The sequence below is a fragment of the Carettochelys insculpta genome, chromosome 9, assembly GCF_033958435.1.
Source record: "Carettochelys insculpta isolate YL-2023 chromosome 9, ASM3395843v1, whole genome shotgun sequence".
NCBI lineage: Eukaryota > Metazoa > Chordata > Testudines > Carettochelyidae > Carettochelys > Carettochelys insculpta.
The window spans coordinates 58673633-58682673 of NC_134145.1; the positions used below are offsets into that span (position 1 = coordinate 58673633).

The window sequence follows — 9041 nt, forward strand, 5'->3', positions numbered from 1 at the left end:
AGTTAAAGGGCTGCACCGCCCCAGCGCTCCTCTCCCCACGGCCATACCCGCGCGTGGGGAGCAGAAAGGGAAGCGGGCTGGGGAGAGACGAACGCCGTGCCCTTGCGGGGCCGTGAGGCGGCGGTACTCGCCGGGAAGGTCTCTCGCAGCGGCGAGCGAGAGCGCGGGCCGGAGCGGGGCGCTTCGCTGCCCAGCGCTATGGAGACCCGGGGGCGGGTGCAGGGGGTCTGGCAGCGCTGGGGGTAAGTCACGGCCCTGCTGGGGACGGAGCCCGGCCAGGCTCCGCTCGCCCCCAGCGCAGTCCTGGCTCTGAGGCGGCGACAGCAGGGCGCAGGCCAGGCCGCGGCCAGCCGCTCTGTTTCCCTACGGGCTCCTCACCTGAGAGCCGCCGCCGCCGCCTCCTCCCGCCACGGGGGCAGCTCCCAGCGCATCCTGAGGGCTCTACAGGGCCCGCTGGAGTCAGCGGCAGCTCTTCGCTTTACTTCGGCCCGGCCAGCTACGTCCCACCGTGGGCCCGGCCCGGGCTCGCAATCACCTCAGCGGAGCTAGCCGGTCGCCATTACCGGCCAACGACTGACACGGGGCGGTGGCAGGGCGGGAACAGCCGGCCAAGCCTCGCGAGAACTACCTGATCTCCGACCTTCCCAACATGGCTGCACGCCCAAGCATTCCTGTCCCGGCCGCTGTTTCCGCCATGTTGAGTGTGGCGCAACTTCCTGCATGCCCGAGGCCGCCTCAGCTGGACCATAATGCACAGGGAACGGAGACCTCAGTTTTAGATCGGATACGAGCCAGGGCTCCTCTGCGGTGGGAAAATTAGCTGGGCAGGGAAGGAAGGGTCTCCCAAAAAACGTGTTCCAGGAGTGGCAGCAGTTTGAACAGAACCACCCACACCAGGTGGAACCAACTATTGCTCCTGCCTTTTGTAAGGATGCAGAGCTGGGGCAGAGGGAGACTGGAGGACAACCATTGCATTGCCTAGATTGGTACATAGACGACAGAAGTGACGATGGGGTGGAGCTTAATCCTGGAATGGGTTTTGTTTTTTTTTTCTTCTTCAGACGTTTATGTTTCGCTGGATCCAGTGATCTGGAACAAGGCAGAGTTGGAGAAGTGATTCAAGTCCAGTTACAGACAGGTAGCAGAGAAGTAGCTGTGTTAGTCTGTACTCCAACAAAACAAAGCAGCAGAAATGTAGCACTTTAAAGACCAATCAATTGATCTGAAGAAGTGGGTCTGTCCCACGAAAGCTCATCACCAAATAAATCATTTTATTCATCTTTAAAGTGCTACATTTCCTGCTGCATTGTTCAGTTCCAGACAAGTAATGTAAGCTCAACTTCCCTTAAAATCCAAGACTAGGGTAGTACCAGATTCAAGGCCTATTTTGGTCAGTCACAGGATGTAGAAAATTCTTCAGTTGTAAGTGTAGGGGTCCAGACCCACAGGGAGGAAAGGTAAGTGACCTTCAATAGCTTATGGTTTGAATGTTGGCCTGCTAAACCCAGGGTTGTGAGCCTAATCCTTGAGGGGGGCATTTAGGGTTCTTCAGTAAGTAGGTTTTGTTTTTGTTTTTTTTTTTTACTATGTCAGGGATGGTGCTTGGCAGGGGACTGGACTCAATGACCTTCTGAGGTCCCTTCCAGCTCTATGAGATGTGTACCCTAGTTAGGGGAGGTCCACAGTACTCTTAACTTCTACGGTGGTGCTAACAGGGCACTTCCTTCAGAGTGGCAGCTGCTGTTCACCAGCCACTGAGCCCTACAACTCTGCAAACCTTCCCCTCCGCTCACACTCTTTTGGACCCAAGAATCCAGCATTTCCTGCATGGCCTCTGGTCCTTTGTCTTTTTACTGTATGCTATATAGGTTACAGTACACAGTCCCGGATGCTTTTTTCACAGCCATGAATTTAGCAGGACCCTATCATCCATGAATGAATCTGGGCTACAGCACCACTGAAATACAGCCAGCACTGGTGTGTAGGGCAGCAGCTCATCCCCTGTGCAACTCAAATGGCATCAGAGCTAACAGGCCTGCTCTTACCCAAATCTTAAGGGGCTACTTCCGCAGTATACTGATCCTCACTTTTTCAATTAAGAAAAATACTTAGATCAAGTACGCTAAACCTTTTTTCCACCTACTATGATTTTTTTTCTTTTTAAAAAACTGACAGCAAAATATGTGGGATCATTGCCCATGGTTTTATACCTCCCTTCCCCTTTTTAGTGGCAAAAATCCAAAGAAAACCAAATCACTTTTTTTTAAAAATTAAAAATTTAAAAAAGCAAGAGGTATTGTGAGATTTTCCGTTTCAACAGACTTTGAATAATTACTCTTGTTCGAAACTTCCTGGACAGAAATATACTTAATTTAGTTTATCTTTTTACTTCTAGTTTTTGACCAGCTTTATTTTATATAAGTGACTAGGACAGAGAAAGAACAATGTGATTTATAATGGCCCATCTAAATGCTATACAGACAGCAGCTTTCCTGAAAGTCATCATCTATTTCTGCTGCCTGAATAAATGACAAGGTTAATAAACCAGGGGTTCCAGGATCTTTGATCCTGCCTCATTACTTCAGAAGAGGGAATCATTCTTCCAAATTTTGTATTTACTTAAAAAAACCCACACTGATTTAAAAAAAATAAATTAAAAATGACCGCTTTCCAGAACATGGATAAATGACCGCAGGAAATTTTACAACATTACTAGTACAATACAATATTTACACTTTTTTTAAAGAATTCAAAAAATTTAAAGTTAATGCAAAAGGAAAAAAGATGTCACAAACAAGCAACTTCATTTCAGTTTTCATTGTAATAATTCACATTTTCACTCTTTTAATAAAGTTTCTTTAAAAGGCAGGGAATGGAAAAAAGTTTAGGATATCATTTTTATGATACCTCTAGTACTCCTGTGCATTGCATGATTTTTCTCCCCCTACTCATAGGTATTTTATCAAAAGAGGATTGCATTTTAAAAACAGTATGTGAGGTCATGCAACTATAGAATCAGAGAACTAATAGTGATGGAAGGGATCTCAAGAGGATATCTAGTCCAGCTCCCTGAGCTATGGTAACACAGCAAAAGTATTATAGAAGGAATCCCTTTCTTCTAAACACTCAAGCAGGAAAGGCATTGGAGAAAAAAATTACAGTACTATCTCTAAAGAGCCACTTATATAGGTACATGAACATGGGTGCATGTCTAGTTTACTTCATGTTTTCTACCTATAGCTTTACCCAGTTCCATCCTGCTACTTAAAGAAATGTCATCTAATTTGCAAAACAAGATCTTCTCATTTCAAATAGATTCTTTGATCAACACAGAGGCACAAAATGCAAAATAAAGTAATAGAACTGAAAAGAAAATACAGGAGGACTTTCTAAAAGTATATTCAGTATAACCTCATGTGTAACTGCAATAGGTATTTTTATTCCTTGGTCCTGATGTGTCAAGCTGCAAGAGTCCAAAGGTTTCTGCTCTGTTAAGCTTCCTTCGTTTTCAGAATTAATTATAGTTATGCCACCCCCAATCTTTTCAGGGTTCTTTTAAGTGGGTTATATTTAAGAGTTCACCTGAATATTTGCACATGGGCAAAACATGTTTTTCCCTAGTCTCATTCTGAGGTGCAACTGAAACATTTTGGCTAGGATTTTCCAAGCAAATTCAGACCATTACAAACAGCCAGCATGATATTTGGCAAAATTATAAGCAACTGGAATCTAAGGTCCTATAATAAAACATGTTGGACAAGCAGTGACACCAGCCCTGCCTCTCCCATGACATGCAAAAGGCCCTCAACATTATGTTAAAGGAACACTAAGCTAGCAAAGCGAAGCACTCAGTGCTTTGAAAGAATCAGAATTAAATGTTGCCCATTCAGCTTCAATTCTGCTCCCTCCTGTATATGCCATATCATAGTCTTTAAATACACAATTGCATACAGTAAGGTCTCAGAGTATACAAATCCAAAGCACGCAATCCCACTCTTATGCAGCTGACCTCTGATACATACGGTACTGTGCTATACTTTCTAAGTGACCCTCTCTGTGAGTGGATAGGATGGGCCTCAGGGTATGAGAAATATTCACAACTGACATCTCTTATCTTTAAAATTTTACATGATTTAAAATTGTTTTGCCAGATATGTTTTTGCCTAAATACGTATAACATTTAAACACATGTTTTGCCAGAAGAGGAAAAAAAATCCTGCCAACAAAGACAAAACGTATCTCTATTGGGGGTAAAGCGACATGATCAGTGATTTACTTCCCTCCTGACTCCTGAGAAAAGGAGGCAGCCCAAGCACCAGACTGACCTATTTGTATTACCGAAGTGCATGGACCAAGACCTGCTAACGCTATTATATTCCAATAGTCACCTAGTGTTTGCTTCAATCTTTTGTTTACTAGTACCTGACTAGCAGATTACTTCACCTATTCATCACCTTCTGTAATACATTACCTGCTTAAATTGGTTTTGAACATAGTATCTCTGATTTTAGTTATAAGCAGTTAGTTTACTTCCCTGCTCTTTCCTCTTATCCTCCAGAAAAATGAGATGCGTTAAAATTTACATTACATATGAAAGTCATTAATTTGTTTCCTCTATTTTCACTCAATTCTATACAACTAAAAAGCACAGTTTCCTCTTCCCCCATCCCAACAGACTTGGCTTCTATATTATTCCCAGAATATCAGGACTTTTCTACGTAATAATGGATTTCAATTATAACTTACACATAATCTAAAATCAAATGCAAAGAATGCAAAGCTTCCACAATTTGCTTTCATGTAAAAAAAATAATGTAAGACAGCACAGCACCTGAGGAAAAATTAAGGAAATATAAATTCTCTTGTGAAAATTAAGCTCTTTCAATTAAATTTGCTAAAATTGTTCGACTTCTAGAGACAAAGTAAATCCTTTACCTGGATAAGAGGAAGAAACAAATGCCCTCACTTCCCATATAGCTTTGATGAATTGGTAACAGAACCACGCAGCAACCTTTTGCACCAGTGCAGCCCAAGTGCCAGACAGCAGTGATGGGGAGAGAACTAAACATAAAGCACTATCTCGTTTTATGCTGTGCTGACTATTGCAGCTTTAACACCAAGGCTGTGGAAAGTTTTCAACTCCATAGAACCCTTGCACATCCCTTCTAAAAATAGAAAGCGGCAGCTGGCTATTATGCCTGAAAGAAGACCCAATATTTTTTTTTTTTTTGCCCCTGTTCTTTGACTGACATGTCTCCTTAAACTCTTTCCAAAATCCCTCCAAGGCTTATCTCCACCTGTTGAACACAGAGTGGGGGTTGTTCAGTCATTCAGTTATAAAGGCAGCTGCCAAACAAAACTCAGCAGTAAAAACAGGACACCAGGCAATCATGAAATGGTGCAGAAACAGTTGCAGGAAGAGACATGTAATACTTATATTAGCACATTAAAAGATTAATTGGAGAAGGTATGTAAAGAATTGACAATCATTTCCTGCATGAGATCTGGTATCATAAGACAAATACTAACAACTGTACTGTTGCGTATTTAGATATTTGCTTCCCACTTGTTTTATACATTGCAAACACTGATCACCAAGCAACAGTTTCCCAGTCATCTATACACTGTGGTACAAAATTTCTGATTACATGAGCACACACACGTGTACAGCACACAGCACCAAGAGCAAGCTTTCCTTTCTGTATGTAATACACTGCCAACTAAGTATATCCCAGATGGTGTACAATAATGTATAAAAAAGAAAGGTATTTGCTCTTTATGACATTTGTATCTCTGTATGGCTATGTCAACACAGGCACAAATCTTTGAAGTGGCCATTTCAAAGATTACTAATTAGGCACTGAAATGAATATTCAGCACCTCATTAGCATTAGGATGCTTCCAGCCACGGTGCTTCGAAAGCACCGCTTTCGAAAGTGCGTGGCTCAGTGTAGCTACACGGGGGTCCTTTGCGAAAGGTGCAGGGTCCTTTCGAAAAGGACCCCCATGTAGCTGTGTCAAGCCATGCGCTTTCGAAAGCGTCACAGCTGGAAGCATCCTAATGCTAATGAGGTGCTGCTGAATATTTAATTCAGCGCCTCAATAATAATTTTCAAAATATGGCCATTTCGAAGATTTGTGCCCCTGTAGACACACCCTAGAAGCATCTGTCGACAGGGAAGCCCTCTCTGTCGACAGAAGTGCCTACACTGCATTGCTGTCGACAGTCCTCTGTACAGAAGCCCCCTTCTGTCAACAAAAACTTTCTAGTGTAGACCCAGCCTACATGTTTGCACACTTGCCCTTGTGTATCAAAATGAGAATCAACCCAAACAGCTGCCTATCAAGACAAAGTTACAAAGTAAGGATTCCACATTCCTGGATATACACTTTTATTTGTAAGAGGGATTGGGGGACGGGAGGGGAAAAAAAAAAAAGCCTTTTTACTAACCTGCCAACCGAGTACGAGATTCTTCCTTGCCCAGCGTAAGGACAGAGAACATCACTGAGGACTCAGTCAGAGCAGAATGTGAAAGACAAAGCATATTGATTGGTTATGCATTGTTTCAGGTACTTGTGATGTCATACATTGCTGAAGGGGAGATCTGTATTCTCAAACTCAGGGTTCACAGGTGGGATAGCAGGAACTGCTACAGAGCCCCTATTGGCTGGATGGGGTTACCAGTGCAAGGAGACAAGATCAGGAGGGCAGAAACCATCACCAATGGGATACAGCTCCAACCCATCTGCTCAGAGAAAGGGGATGGTTTGAACTGTCCTTACAGAGGAAGAAAGGAATTCAGGGAAGGTCCCAGGTCAAGAAGCTCAGTAATGGGGAACTGGAAGCGGTAGCTAACTACAGATGAAATGGTGGAAAGAGAAACAGAGATGAGTCAGTGTCTCCTCTTCTGTTGATGTACTACCCTGAACAACTTACTATGGCAGTATTACATGCATTGCATCCCTAAGCTATGTCTACAGAGCAAAGTTATTTACAGTGGTTATTCTGAAATAACTTTGCAAGCATCTACACTAAGTACATGCTAGTTCGCAAGCAAGTTATTCTTCCTGCAATGAGGTTAATAAAATTCAGAATAACACCTATCTCAGCAAAGGTGCAGTTAAGACACAGAATAGGGATATTTTGAAATAAACCATAATGGCATCCAATGGCACTATTTCAAAATCTGCAGTTGCATCCAGACATGCTTTTTTTTTTGGAACAGCTGGGTGCTATTTCAGAATGCATTCTTGTGTGCAGCTGTATTATTTCAAAATAAGCTCTTTCCTAATAGCTTTTCCAGAATGGATTATTTTCAAATAACGCTGCTGCATAGACATAGCCTTAGGCACCAAGGACTGACCTGAGCTTTTACTACTTATTCTCACAATGCTATAATCTTTTCCTCTCCTAGTACTTTTATCAATAATACCACATTTTAGATATGGAAAGCCATTGATCTTCAGTCCTGTCACTGGGTAGGTCTACATTTGAAACTGCAGATTCTTACTATGGGGGGTTTGTTCAACACCATTCAAAACAAGTTAGTTGCCCTGATTGCCCTACGTAACTACGTTCCCCTTATGTCTACTCTATAATTGCCCTGATATAACTGACTCATGCTAAAATTTCTTTTCTTCATGACTGCTGGACCCTGGCTGCTAATAATAGCTGTAGCATTTATACAGCACTTTATGCTACTTCAATTAGTTCTGCTTGCTTTCCTTTGCACATGCAAGTATTAAAGATGATGCCCCAGTCTCCACTCAGTGATTCCACCCAAAGCTTAAAACACGCCATTCCAGCATATGCCTGGAGAACACCATGCAGCCTTTTGATTGCAATCAGCCACAAGCTGATTTTACACGATTCCTTGCTCCAGCTGCTATAAGCACACTCATTTGCCATTTCCAAGGGTAAACTCACTGCTCTGTGGTGGATAGGGCCAGCTCAGCTTCACCTTCCAGGAAGGACGTTGCTCTAGGCCCAAGATGCTGTGAAGTGCTTGGAAAAGACTTCCAATAGCAGGAGTGATATTGTAATGGAAAGGAAAGCCTGAAGACGACAATGGCCTGCAGCCACCATGAAAAAGCCCTCACTTCACTTGACTGATAAGGTGGTAAACAGTCCCAGCAGCGCTCATTAAACACAGAAATCAAACCATGAAAGGGAGTACAAGGCCTGTGCTTAACAGCATAACACACAGACCCTCCTTCATTTATTGGCCCAGGCTATCTGTAAAAAACATACATTTCCTTCAAATTTGGGCCAGATTCCACCTTTCCTCTCTTAAATTTATTTCCCCATCCTCTGAAAAGTGCCCCATCTACATCTGGAAATACATTCCATTTTACATACACCCAACATGTGATGTGGCTTTCTCCCAGCAGCCAGAGAACTTTGGCTATTCCATTCCATCTCCAGGAAGGAGTATGAAAGAGCTGTGTACTATACAGAGTCTTATTTTACCTTTTCAGATACATTAAAAAAAACAAAACACTGTTCTTCTGAACACTTAGCCTGTCAAAATCAGCTCCCTTATGAGGGAACTGAATGGCTTAAGTAATTGGTAGAGGAACATGGAGCCTTTCAGCTCCAAGTAAGTCCCAAGCTGGAGGTTGCTCTGTGCTGGTTACAATCATAAGATTACTCCTCGCAGCTCTCTGAGCTGCTGTTGGACAAGTTTATTATTCCTGATGCAGCTCTCAATGGTCTCCTAGATGCAGTCTCAAAGAGGACAAGGATAGTCATGGAGACTAAGCTATGTAGAGGCATTTTCTCCAAAGCATGGTTGGCCTATCTCAGAACAAAGTAGAACAGGCCTGCCAATCAGGATGTGGGTTTTGTTGGTGGCGCTAAGGGTGACTGTCCTGCCGCCCTCCCCCTGCCCGGGGGCACAGCTATGTCCTCCCTCCCATTTTGCCCCAGGCTCACAATGGCTCTCAGCCCTTTTAGTGTAGACAAACGTGCACTGCTTGGGTCTGTGCTGTCACTGACATTTCACCGGCATCACATATACACACAGAAGAAGAAAGTTTAA

The 9041-nt window shown here is 43.2% G+C and overlaps 1 protein-coding gene across 1 annotated transcript in view; it reads right to left on the reverse strand.

Annotated features, from left to right (window-relative positions):
* The window catches only part of CEP350 (centrosomal protein 350), a 104237-nt gene extending 103669 nt beyond the window's left edge, over positions 1 to 568 (reverse strand). Inside the window, exon 1 of the mRNA XM_075003319.1 lies at positions 379 to 568. The gene's annotated coding sequence lies outside the window, so the exon portion shown is untranslated. The remainder of the gene's footprint in view (positions 1 to 378) is intronic.
* Positions 569 to 9041: the final 8473 nt, after the last annotated feature.